Below are 14334 nucleotides of genomic sequence, written 5' to 3'. Positions count from 1 at the left end.
GTTACTTCTTTTTTCTGTTTTTTTCTCTACTATGGTTTTTCCCTTTTGTTCTTTTTGTCTCCCAACACAATTCATAAAGAAATGTGTATTTTAAAAGTTAATATATATGTATAACCTGAAAAAAAAACAATAAAGAAAACAAAGAGAGAGACCACATGGAAGACTTCCCATGAGATGGGAAAAGATCCTAGCAGATACTGCATAGGAAAGTAAAAATGATAAATAAATGCTACACATGGAATCAAAGACTTTTGGACATGCTGGATATATGACACCACACAAATATTTTAATTTTGGAATCAGAGATAAGGGTCAACCAAATGGCAAACATGAGCAGGCCATAATATATTACCAATGTAGAATTACACTGGGTATGGGTAAGTTGGAGTGTGGAAGAGAAAAGGGTGCTCACAGGATAGCTTTGGGGTTTGATGGGTATCACATATGAAGAAATCTAAAAGAAGCATCCCTGTGCCACCCTCCTCCCCCATTCCTACTTCCATACACTGTAAGAATATAAAGAAGGAAAATGGACAGGAAAAAACGACGTGGACAATTGGCAGTGATCTCCATCATTGGAGAGTTTATTCACATGGACAGATCTTATATCAAACTATCAGATAGATTATCTCACAGAATTTTTGTGAGTAAACATGTTTTCTAAGTCTTAAAGCACTATCTGAATGTAATTTTTTAGTAAGACAGAGGAAAGGTAGGACGAAACTAGTTAAAGGGACAATGATAGACTTGTTTTCTCATAGGGGAAGAGTGAGTGATTAGCTGCAAAGAGAGGCTAAAATCAGAATGCTAAAGCCCTTGGATATCAGTGTAAGGAATTTGGACATTTACATTCTCTTGCCAAATGTTCCTCATGACCCGGACCAATAGCTCTAAAATTATATGAAGCAGCTGACTAGAGTTTAAGGGCACAGCACTATCAAAACTCAAACTGTTACATCATGCAATAATCATGAAACCAATACTGAAATGGACCATCAAAAATAATAGCTATATCAAACTTTAAAGTAGTAAACAGAGCCTCAGACATTATTGATGGTTCAGTTTGGAGAATATTAAAAAAAAAAAAAAAAAAAGAAAAAAAAAGAAACAAAATCACAACCACAGACCTTAATTTGAGATCATGCAACCAGGTGGCTTAGTGGATAAAGCACAGGGTAGGTCAAGACCTTAGTTCACATCCAGCCTCCGACACTGGTTGAATGACTCTGGGTAATTCATTTAATCTGTTTGTTTCAGTTTTCCTAAAAGTAAAATGTGTATCAAAATAGCACTTTCCATAGTTGTGGCAATCAAATGAAATTATGTTTGTTAAAAGCACTGAACAGAGTCTGGCATGGAGCAAGCACTTTATAAATGGTTATATTTTTCCTTCCGTCCTCCCTTTCTTCCCCTCTTCTTCCTTGGTGTCTTTCCTCCCAGAGCTTAGCACCATGTCTTTCACAAGTCAGTATTTAACATAATTTTCATTGAACTGAACTTCTTAATATCAGATATCATTAAATTCTACAGGAAATAAATGGGGAGAGGGAATTCTACAAATTGAGATTCTTTGGCTACTTAGTTAAAAACTAACCAACAAATATTTACAGTCTACTAACACTATGCCAGATACTAGGGGAGGTTGGGACAAGTAATTTAAAATAGGGTTACCTGTTATCAAAAAGTTTTGGATATTGTTGGGGAGAAAATGCTTGCTTAAGTTACAGAGATTCCTTAATGTCACGGTTCAGACCTGAAAGAACCACACTTTTGCTAAACTTACAAAAAAAAAAAAAAAAAAAGGTCTTGGAGGTGAGGACATACCAAGGAACACCAAGATGAAAATCAAAGATTCTGCCACTCCTCCTACCAATCTACTTTGGAGCCACAGGGGAGCTTATAACTTTCTTTTAGTTCTTGACCAGAAAAGGAAGAATAACTAGAAAAGTTTTATATGGACATGAAGCAGAAAAAAAAAAAAAAGCCTTCACTGGTTCTCCTATCAATCACTAGCTCCAAATATAGCTTTAGCCCAGTCCTAATAATCTTTGTTGAGAGAATTTAATACACCAAATGAAATTAAGTCCTTTAAACCAAAACCAAAAGCACAATAACTCTTCTTCTAAGCATACAATGAAAAGAACTATGAATATTGTCAGGGAATGGAGTTCATAGCCATTCTCTACCATATCAGTCTGTGTACCTTCCCATCCCTCATCTAAAAAAGAAGGATTATTGAAATAGATATTTCTATGGATTCTTCTAACTCTGCAACATCAACTTTGTGCCATTTTTACATTCCAGCTTCCAAAATTTTTTACCTCAAGTGGGGTAAGATAACTATACCAGAAGTCCTTCTCATAATGTTTAATAAACTGATACCATAGTAACTCAGTAGGCAATCTCTAAACTAAACATTCAATACTGGATTGTCCCAGAGACAGACAGATTTTTAGTTTATTTCCCTGTTTGCAGTCTATTTTTGGCATCTGACAATCTTTCCCAGGAGACTTAACTAAGAGAAGAGCTACTGTGGCTATAATTGTATTACCATATTTTTTTTCCTACTAGCATAACCTCTGACCTAGAAACTTATAACTTAAAAGTCTGTTTCTACATAAATACAAAGAGATAGCCAGTTTACCTGTATTAAATGGAACAAAGTTGTCTTTTGATTAATCAATAAGCATCTATTAAGCATTTACTATATACCAGGAACTGTGCCAAAACCCAAACAACCAAGGACTATAGCTGTGGAAGCCCTTCCTAAACCACTAAGACTGTCCCTAGGATTAAACCAATCAAATATCTGCCTTGGAGGACCTCTTTTTGTTTTGTTGTCTGTAGTGGGGGCCAGAGACCTGTAGCTACAAAGAAAAGTGATTAAGCAAAATGTCAGGGGGTGGGCAACTTGAATTTTAATCCTAAAAATAAAACCCAGCGACTCAAAGAAATAGACTTTATAAGATTTTGAACACAATCTCACTATTTCTCAAGAAGACTTAGAGCCAAATTCTTATTTCAGCAGCTAAGTGACTTTGGATAAGGTGCTGAACATTTCTTAGCCTCTGTTTCCTTATCTGTAAAATGATTGAAAAATCTAGATGATCTCTAGTCACTTCAGGTTCTAACTCTTACCCACCCTATGAATTTTGAAACTTTGATCTGACTAGAATTTGAGGTTTTGTGAATAGGAAAAAATGTTATTACTGTAGGAGGGGTTGTGAAAAGATAGAAGTATTAAATGCACTGTTGGAGAAAAGAATGTTGTGCCACAGTTCCCTTTTATTGATCTGCTTCAGTGTCCCTAAATTGTCCTGCCTCAGTTTCCCTGAATTGTTCTGCCTCAGTTTTCCTGGATGCAACCCTCCTTTTCTGCCCATTAGAACTGAGATAATTAGGGCTGAGGAGATCTGAAATTCCCGAAGTTAAGACTCCAGATGTCCTATTTCACATACCTAATTGGCATTGTTTATAACTCTAAGTTTCAGACTTCCTGGCTTTAAGCTGGACACAATCTTAACTCCCAGTTTGTCAGAATTTATGATCTATCCCACAACCTGTCAAGAACCGGATTGATGGTTCCTGCCTGGAGATTCCTAATCACCAGAGTTTGAACTCCACCCTCTCCTTTGTTTAGTTACCGTGTATAAATATGTCATTGAGAACTCACATTGGCTGCTAGATCTTTGGACAACAGCCCTGGGGGCAGTATGCCCCCAGCATAATCTCTCCCTTTCAATAAATTATTTAAAACTCTCTGATCTCTATCCTGCCTCAGTTTTTCTGGCATTACAGGATTTGGTCCAACTATTCAGGAAAACAATTTGCAATAACATAAATAAATTGGCTAAAAATGTCCACTCCCTGTAACCCAAAAATTCCACTGCTAGGCACATAACCCAAGGACACCAAGGATCAAAAGATCTAATATACTTTATAAGCCTATATACTTTATAATATATATATTATACTTTATATACCAAAATTCTTATACTAGCACCAATTATACAAAGAATTGGAAACAAAATACATAGCCATCAATTGTGGAATGTAATGGAATTTCTGTGTTGCTGCAATATAATTAACAATGAACATGATGAATACTATGAAACAACAGAAAAGCACAGAAAGAAGCATATAATGTTAAGTAAGCAAAAATCAGGAAATCAATATACGTACAATGACTACTATGATTGGAGGATGGGGCTAAAAATTCCAAAGCTCCATTTAAGAAGGAAGCCAACCCCAAACATCTCTGTATTTTTCACTAGGCTGTATTATTTAAGTCTTCTCTGAATGAATAATTTCTCAACCTAGGTGGGACAGAATACCCTCAGTGCTTTTCAGCTTCCTTTTTTTAATAACGATTTCTCCTAGTACATTATAAATCCCTTGAGGAAAGGAATTTCTTTTTTTCCATTAACACAGTACCTGCATGTGGTGGGCACTTAATAATTGCCTATTGCTTAATATGCTTATTAACTGGTAACAATGTAAACTTAAAGAACAACAAAAGAATATCAAACAAGAATGCAGTGAAAATATAATGGATTAAACATGGCCTCAAAGACCAGACATAAGAAATGTATCTCATTCCCCTCCCCACAAGGGGATGGGAGTATATGATTCTGTATATGAAAATGAATATAATGTCAGACTTAATTGATAAATTGGTTAGCTTCTCTAACTTAAAAAAACAAACAATAACTTGTGTTTATCCTTTTTTTTTTTTAAGGCAAAAGGGATGCCTCTTGGAAATACAGATAATGTGAAAACAAAAATAATAAAATTATCCAAAAATAACGAGAATATTACTATTAATAGCAGATGTGAGTCTCCCATGCATGGTTCCTATAGTACCAGAGGTGACCAAAAGGGAGGTTAAAAATGAAAACAACCTAAAGAAAACAACTATGTGATGATCAGCAATTATAGGTTTAGCTTTTCTTAACAATACAATGATCCAAAACAATTCCAAGAGAGTTGGGATAGAAAATATCATCCTTATCCAGAGAGAGAACCATGGAGACTGAATGTGGATGGAAGTATACTATTTTCACCTTTTTTTTTTTTTTACTTGCTACTTTTTTCTCCTGTTTTTTTTTCCTTTTGTTCTGATTTTTCTTTCATAACATAACTAATATGGAAATATGTTTAAAATAATTGTACATGTGTAACTCACATCAGACTGCTTGCTGTCTTGGGGTGGGAAGAGGTAAGGGAAAAAATATGGAACTCAAAATCTTACAAAAATGAATGTCAAAAACTATTGTGCATGTATATGGAAAAATAAAATATCTATTGAAATTTTTAAAAAAGAAAATGAAAAAAATATGGGAAAAGAAGCCAGATTGGATGAAGTATATATAGGAATTCTGCATTGGAGTCCATAAAATTTTGAAGGTATCAAGGGACCAAACTAAAAAATGGAAGAAATAAGCTGTTATTATAAAAAAAAATTTAAAAAGATAGTGCAAATCCTCCATCTATAAAAAAAAAGTGATAAGAACACCAAGAACTATCAGCCCATATGCCTATTTTTAAAATATTTATACACAAAACTATGTTTATACATATATACACACACATATATATATATATCTTATATACAAATTCCACTTTTAAATATTTAATAAAATAAAATACAATAAAACATAGCTAATGTTATTATGTGATTTTTATTTTTTTGCTGAGGCAATTGGGGTTAGGATCACATAGTTAGGAAGTATTAAGTGTCTGAGGCCAGATTGACAGGTTCTCCTGACTTCAGGGCTGGTACTCTAACCACTGCACTAACTAGCTGCCCCTATTATGTAGTTTTTCAAAGCTAATGTGTAACTGGAACAGCTTACTGGCTCCTGTTTCTATCTGACTTTTACATCACTGTAATACATTTTTCAGTTAATTGCTAGATATAAAAGTATATTCCTCATTACTTTCTAAGGGGTGAAAGAGCAGGATTCTCAGTGTGAAACTCTACATGTAATGTCAGACTTGGTCAACACAGAATCTTAATGTGAATTATTTATATACATCAATCAAGGTCATCTTTGATTGGAGTATTAATATGCAACATGCAAAAATCTCAGAGAATATTCAAAAATACACTAAATCTTTTACATCGAGCAATTAACTGAAAGATGTATAACAGTGACACCAAAATTACTGGAAACTAAGCTGTACAAGTCATAAAGTGACTTTTGAAAATCACATAATAACATTATCTATGTTTTATTTGTATTTTTATTTACTTTATTAAATATTTCTCAATTACATTTTAACCTGGTTCTTGCTGCCCTCAAGAGTATTGTAAGACTACAAATGAAGTTAATGAGTTACATATCTGATACCTTTGAAATAGAAGATATATGATCCCAATATTGCTTATTGTGAAAAAAATATTTGATTTGGTAAAAGAAAATTCAGGTTTATAAGCCTTTTATAGTAAAGTGTCTCCTATCCATAAATCAGGCTCACTTAGGATTACTTGAGAGGTGTAACAACAGAAATAATACAGTTTAATGGCCCTTTGAAAATAAAATCAAGTTTGACATAAAACAATGAGTTTTTTTTCTCAAAAGGTATTCCCAAGTCCAGGCCTAGGATTAATTCCCTGTAGATGTTGAGATGTCTTCATATAATCCTATTTGCGGAATTCATTGCTATTGAAGATCTTCTTGGAAGACATTTGTAGTCATTCCAAGGAATTTGGCCTGTCCATGTACACAGAAAAGAACAAGTGGGTGAAAAATGTTTATTTTCCAGATTTCAACAAGCATTTGGATGGACAGCACACAGAACTTATCCAACATCGTGTATATGTAGAATAGATAATGCAGATAGTCAAAAAGTTGGGTCCAGAGCTGAGGAGGAAGAAATCAGATCAAATTGTTTTCCCAAGAATTATAAAGCTCTTTTATTGGCCCAATCATTGAAAGCAAAAGTCCTTTTGAAAACTAATAATTTACCAATGTTGTTATATGACAACAATGCACAACCTCCAAAAGATAAAATGAATATCAAACCAATGACAAGGGAGAGGTAAGTTGTGGTATTGATATCAGAATGCAATATATAACCAGGAGGAACTCCAAAGAAGGATAAAAATAAGACAGGAACAGGAAAGAAATAAGCATTTATAAAGTACCTACTACGTGCCAACTACTGTGCTAAGAACCTTTACAAATATTCTCTCATTTACTCTCACAACAACCCTGAAAGGTAAGTGCTGCTTTTATTACCATTTTACGGCTGAGGCATGCAGCTAGCACATCTCTGAAGCCATAGTTGAACTGGGTCTCCCTGACCTCCAACCTAGTAAAAAAACAAAAATAAAACCAGGATGAGGGCCAGAACCCTTTAAGACGTAAGAATGACTCTTCTAGATAGAAGACAAAAGCAGGTCCTCAATACCCACAGTAAGATATTCCAAATGGCTCTGTGGAGCTGGAAGTGACATTAAGAGATCACATAATCCAGTTGTGCTGCCTTGCCCTATATTTTGTTTTGCCTGAGGCTTTTACTCAGATTTCTGCTTCCTAACCATGCTTCAGCTTGCCTGTTCTAGTTGTAAGAACACATGTTTTCCATCTTACAACTCCATCCCCGTGTAGCCTCAGGATTTTTCCCTGAAATCTGTCCCTCTGACCTGTACCTCTGAATCCAATTCTGCTACAGTCACACATTATGTCTATTTCTGCCTAAAATTCTGAACTAATCAGGGAAATCATGCACATATGCACACATATGAGCAAGAACACACAAAATAGACAGCTGTAGCCAACCAGGTAGGACTGTCCAATTACATATTGTCCTTTTGTGACTTCAAAGCTGCCCTTGATATTGATGGTGATCTTTTACGGTAAACAGGGTATAAAGAGTCTGAAGCTTATGGAAACTTAACACCTACAAGAGTCTTGTGAGAAGAGGCACAGTACAAGTGATAAAGACAGTGAGGTTCAGAGAGGCTACCTGGATAATGTGTCAGAATCAGTATGTGAACCCATTTATTTTCCTGTGAGGGAGGGGTTGACTGAATAAATCAAGTCATCCTACACTATTTACATCAGTGATAAAATGCTCTGCCCTGCTACTCTAACCAGAGGAAAACACATCTCAATCAATCAAAGGTTTTAGACTAAGTGCAGAAAAAGTCCTTAATCATCTAGTGACACCGCAGAGAAAGTGTGAAAATTGGCTGAGAAAATGTGATGATGCTTTGTGGTCCTGATATACAGGAAAAGAGTTAGTTCAGAAGCCAAGAATTTGAGTAGACAGGAGTGTTTCTAGCTAAATCTGTGAGAAGTAAAGGACCAGAGGAAGCCTCAGTGATCTCCCCCATGTCTTGACTAGCTGAGGACCTTGCAAGTTCTAAAAAGAGAAGAAAATGTTATATCATACCTGGAGATCACCTTGAAAACTGCAAGAAAAGGACTCATCGGAGCTTTGTGTTATTTATTTGCCACATGTATTTTCCCTGTAGTCTATTTTAGTGGTGGAGAAGTGTTTCACACTTTTTTGGGGAGAGGGGGCACATTTTAAAATCAGTTATACCATATAATTGTCTGACTAATTGATAATCAAACCTAATTATGGCAAGAAGCACTCCAGGCAAGCTCACAAGCTCCAAGGCATTAAAAGATACCACTGAATATTAGGGCTGTCCATAGTACCCTATAGAGAAGTATCAAGACTTGACTATATATGCTAGAGTATATGCTATTTCCATTATGCTATCCTTCCTCCCCACCACATTTTTCTCCAGAGCTGATGAGTGACCTTTTCATTTTGGAAAATAATTTAAGCGTCTACTTTATTTCATCAAATTTCCTGACAGTGATTATTTTAACATTAAACAGTTTACATAAACCGTGAACAAAAAAGAAAAAAAAGGCAAAAAAAATTGCATACATAAATCCCCTATCCTTTCCACCTCATTTTGGCAACAAACTACAAAATGCAGCACTTGGTTTAGAAAAAAACATATAGACATTTCCATGAAATTATTACCCATCCTTCCATTCACAGTGATCTCCATCTTGAGTTTTAGTCTTTGGGAAAAGTGCTCAAACTTAGGTTTTATTCACATAGCTACACAATAGAAATCAGTGACAAATGTCCAAATGATCCCACTGCTTTTCCCACAAACATAAGACAATAAATTTTAACTTTTTTTTAAAGGCTAGTTCAAACTTTAACAAGAAGCATAATCTTACTTTACTATCTCAGTTCCTCCATAATTCCCTGGAGACTCTATTGTAACATGTTCTATAAAAGCCACAAGGTCAGGATGATTTGGTTTTCTAAGGATCTACTGATATCTGTGCAGGGACAATTTAGAGGGCTGGGGAGAAGGTAGCATGTTTATGCTGTCAGAATACGAGTCATTTGCTTTGGGCGTAAAGTGAAGCATTAAAGTCTTGGTGAATTGTTGTTTTATTTTCCCTTTCTTTTGTAGATTAAAAAAAAAAAAAAAAAAAAAAAAAAGAGTCTGGGTTTCCTGTTCATCTATTTTACAGAGAATGAAATGGCCAGATACAAGTCATAATGAAAATTAGTAGCCCAGGTTAGAGGCACCCTAATGTGAAGAGAGTCAATCAGGTGAGGCTTGAATATTAATTGTTTTCCTCATCCACGAAGCCGATTTACCTCCATTATATCAGTCTCTCCTTCACTCCTATGTTTTCCCAGGAAAAAAGAATGAGAGTGAGATTCAATGAGATGAATTAGCCACATTCTCATAAGTAGGAATAATATCATTTGGCCCCTTGAGGTGACTAGATTGCCAGTATGACATCAATGAGAAACATCAGTCAATAACCATTGATGAAGTTCCTGATCTTTCCTAAATACTATGCTAGAAATTAGGCATACAAAGATGAAAATTAAACAGGCCCTTATCTGAAGGTGTTTCCATTCTATTAGGAGGAAAAAAACCATGTATATGTAAATGTATTCAAAATAAGTACTAAGTGATTGAAGATTTATCTACAAGTGAGGCTGAAAACCTCTAGTCTTTTGCCAACACTTGACTTAATTTCATCCAGACCTTGGGACCAATTACCAAGAGATGATATTCGAACTTCTTATAATAATTGTGAAAACATAACATGGTTTTCAGTCTTTGGCAGAAAAAGTCCTTTAAAGAACCCAAAACAGATATGTTCTTTGGAACACTGCATATACAATATAGGCCATCTATCTCTTTTTTACTATATTTATTTCTCCTGTCTTTTACCATCTCCCTTTTGATTTTCCCTCTCAATTGGCTATACAATAGAACCAAAGGTTATTTTTATTTAAATTTATATAATGTGGTCTTAATTTTTAAAGCTAATTATCAGAACATTTTATATGTATCTTGCTATAAAAAAAGTCATTTTTAAAGGCAAAAGTGAATTGTGTTTTACTGTGTTTAACTGTACCATCAATTGATTTGTTTTGCATGATGGGTCCAAGAACTTTGGGATCAGAGGCTCCCCAACTCTTCTAAGTGAAAAGGTAAAAATTTGGAAGGCAAAAGTGAAATGGCTGGTATTTGTACATCTCAAGGTGTAATAGACATAAACAAGTTATAGGATAGAGGAAAATCTGTGAACAGAACACAAAGCAAAACATACTTTCACACAAACAAAATAGCATACACTCCCAGTGAAATATCTGCTCCCTGCTTGCCCCCACTGCCAACTCTGAGGTCTATAAACTCCCAAGTATTGCTCTCCTACTGCATTCAAGAAATAAAGCTGAATTTGTGGTCTAATCTTCCAAGAAGGGTCTTACATACAATACATAACATTCCTCTGAGATGGTAACAACATAAGACAAAGGCATTATCATTTTTATCAGGAATAACAATAATCAATGACACTGGAGACACCAACTCAGTGGCACCAGTGGATTACCTTAAGAAGGCTTTAGGGAGAACATTGGACATTTTAATAAAACAGTAAAGACTTTTGTCTTTAGGGAAAGACTAGGTTATTATTTCTTCCTCCTATTTCTATTCAAGGAAATTACTTCCTGTATATCAATCTTGCCAATATGGAAGTGTCTAGAGGTAGGATCATAGGATCATAAGATTTAGAGATGAAAGTTTTAGAGCTTTGAGATGATTCAGTCCAACTGCTGAATGAGATCATAGAAACCAGGTGCAAAGAAAGTGAGAAGTGAATACTTTTTAAAGCCCTAAAGGATAATCATAATTCTGGTCAAATCAAAACATATGGGAAGGTCTTTAAGGATAGCCCTTTGCAAGAGCCAACATGATAAAATAGAAAGCACTCAACTGAGCTCTCCCAATATTCCCTTCCAAAGAACTTTAATGCCTCAAATCAAATTCTGGAGTGGCAGAACTACAACAGGTCAAAATGAGATACTTCTAGCCCAAGCCAACTTAGGAAATTGGAAAGAAAGATCTATGACACTATAGTTAAAGCTAGCTTAACAAAAACAGCAGCTTCAGGAGTTTTCACCAAAGAGTAAGGGGACCTGGAAACTAGTCAGAAAGAGATTACAAGGCATCCCTGGAGTAGCATTAGATGAGGTACTAGACTCTGTCAACCCCATTGCCTATATTCACTTCTGTCTCATAGTTCAAGGGCAGAGAAAAACACTCCCAGTCAAGAAGGAATGACTTCATGCACAGTAACACTTTCAGTACAAAGGATTCTGGAACCCTGAGGAATAGTATTAACTGTACTTCCAAAGGATCAGCAGCCATTCTTGGCTAAAAAAAAAGAGAGCAGCTAATACTCTTCCCTGCTCCCCATCCTCACCCCTCCTCCCCAGATCACATCATTTGGGAAATACTAAAAAGTTTGAAATCTTCAGGACTAGTTTTGAATATATTAATGTGAAAAATCCTGAAGCTTAAGAAAGACCCTCTTCCCCCTACAACAGAGAAACAGAGCCCAACATTAACATAAAGTTAGAAATCAAGAAACACAGTGGAAAAATAAACAAATAACAACAAAAAATGAAGAAGAAGCTGACCTTAAAAAGTTATTATGGTGAAAGGTAAGATCAAGATATTGATTCTCACTCTCCCAGCCTAGCTTCAACTCCGCCCACACCCAAGCAGACTCTTGATCCTCCCCCTCAATTTCACTTTCCTGGGTGGAGGAAGGAGGAGGAGTGGGAGAGGCACAAAAATTGAGGTAAATAATACCTTAAAAATAGAACTAGACAAAAGAGGTACAAGAATTAATGATGAAAATTCCTTCAAAAGCAGAATTGGCTGTAGAAGGTTGAAACTCTGAATAGGTGTATTTGAATAAGACAATCAAACACTTAAGGCTAATTACCTATTTGATATGAGACAATGACTATTAGCATATGTTGGATAAATGGCTGGTCTCACAGTTGATGCTGGTTCAATGTTTGGTGTTAAGATTATGGTAGTCAAGGATTAGAAGGCAGGATGACAGAAGCCAGTCACACTTTATGGCAGGAGGAGGAGGAGAGACGTTGGTAACTTTTGACTCTAGAATCGAGGACACATGTTTGGCAAGCATCATGGCAGTTTGTCTGTCTCCTTCACTTCTCCCCCTAAAGACCAAGGACTTTTACTTACCCTGACTTTGGCTGATCCCGAGGCCTCCAGGGAGCTAGGATGGACTTTACATTTTGGCACCCAACATGTGAACCAAGGACCCTAATTTCACTGAACAAGTCCCTGTGACCAGGAAATAGGGTGAGTATTTTAATAGACAAATAGGGAACTTACTTTGTTAAGAGCTAAACTAGTAACTCACATTTTCTAGCTGAAATGGGGCAGATATTAGGAAAAGATTCACCCCCATCCCCATCCCCACCCCCTCCCCCACCCCCAACCCCACCTGGAAGGAGATCTACAGGAAGCATATTCAAACTAATAAAGAGACAGGTAACTTAGGAGCACATTAATGGACTCGTGGATAAATTAGAATGCATATCTCCTTGGTTCTTCAAGAAAGAAGAAATAAAGACAGATAACTGGAAACTATTAGGAGACCAACTATGTGAATATTATAATGATAAAGGTCCTGATTCAATTTCTAAGGAAACATTCTATATGCACAACTTAATACAACTGGCCTTAAAGAATCCCACAAATTCTGGAAAAAAGAAAAGTTTTAAGAACAGCCACGTAAAAAAGTGTGAGGAGAAATAGGAAGAGAAAGGAGACATTAATGGCAATATTGCCAGAGGGCATGAGGACCTAAGTGAACTTGAAGTGTATACTGATCGTCACTCTCACAGCACAGCTTCAACTCTGCCCAACTCCACCCTCCCCAATCAACTTCACTTTTCTGGATAGAGGGAGAAGGAGTGAGAGGGGCAGTGATATCACCAGCACCTTCCCCCCCAGCAATCACCACCTCCTTATGACTAGATTACGAAAGGCACTATTTAAAGCCAAAGAGGAAGGGCAGAATACAACTGATATGAGAATAGAAATGTATCCTGTGATTGAACAGCTTAACTCTTCAGGTCAAGAAAGGAAAAGATACACTCCTTTTGATCTAGAAATCATCAAAAACCTAAAAAAGGCTTGTACTCTTTATGGGGCTACCTCATCTTATGTTAAGATGGTGTTACAGAATTTGGCTTATGAAATTTTAACCCCTAGTGATTGGAAATCTATAGCAAGGACATGCTTAGAACCTGGACAAAACTTGTGGTGGCTCTCTGAATATAGTGAACTCTGTAGGATACAAGCCCAGTGAAATAGGCAAACTGGAGTTAATACTCCAATCACTTGTGATCAGCTAATAAGTGTAGGTTCTTATGCAGACACTTCAGCACAGATTAATTACCCCACAGCAGCATATGAGCAAAATGCTGCTGTTGCTGCTATCAAAACATGGGATTTTATCCCAGATAAACAGGACAAAGGAGAGGCTTTTTTGAAAATAACACAAGGGCCAAATGAATCCTTTGCTGATTTTGTGGGATGTCTGCAGACAGCTGTCATATGAACTATTGGTGAAAATGCAGAAATTATAATAAGGCCACTTGGCTAAAGAAAATGCTAATGAGGTTTGTAAAAGAATTATTCTAGGACTACACGAGGATATTCCTTTAGAGCAGATCGTAAGACGCTGTGCCACAATGGGCACAAATACTTTTTATAGCCAGGCTATGATGCAGATTTCCCAAGATCCAAACATGGGAAAACAGGGTCCCTTTTGGTAAGGGACTTCCAGAGAGACTTGTCAATGCTTTCAATGTGGTAAAGTAAGGCACCTGAAAGCTCAACGTTGGCATAGAGACAGAATAAGGAAACAGGGTAGGAGAACAAGACCCCAAACCCCATGTCCAAAATGCAACAGAGGCTTCCATTGGGCCTCA

At 36.2% G+C, this 14334-nt stretch overlaps 1 protein-coding gene across 3 annotated transcripts in view; it reads right to left on the bottom strand.

Moving 5' to 3' along the window:
• The window catches only part of MGAT5 (alpha-1,6-mannosylglycoprotein 6-beta-N-acetylglucosaminyltransferase), a 376800-nt gene that overhangs the window by 326466 nt on the left and 36000 nt on the right, over positions 1 to 14334 (bottom strand). Inside the window, exon 1 of one of the 3 annotated variants that reach the window (XM_051985776.1) lies at positions 7245 to 7319. The exons of the other annotated variants lie outside the window; for them this stretch is intronic. The gene's annotated coding sequence lies outside the window, so the exon portion shown is untranslated. Of the gene's footprint in view, positions 1 to 7244; positions 7320 to 14334 lie in introns of those variants that run through there. 3 annotated transcript variants of the gene reach the window in all.

Source organism: Antechinus flavipes, chromosome 3 (genome assembly GCF_016432865.1).
Source record: "Antechinus flavipes isolate AdamAnt ecotype Samford, QLD, Australia chromosome 3, AdamAnt_v2, whole genome shotgun sequence".
In the NCBI taxonomy this organism is placed as follows: domain Eukaryota; kingdom Metazoa; phylum Chordata; class Mammalia; order Dasyuromorphia; family Dasyuridae; genus Antechinus; species Antechinus flavipes.
Note: the sequence above shows the minus strand (reverse complement) of the source record. Positions and strands in the feature narration are given on the sequence as shown.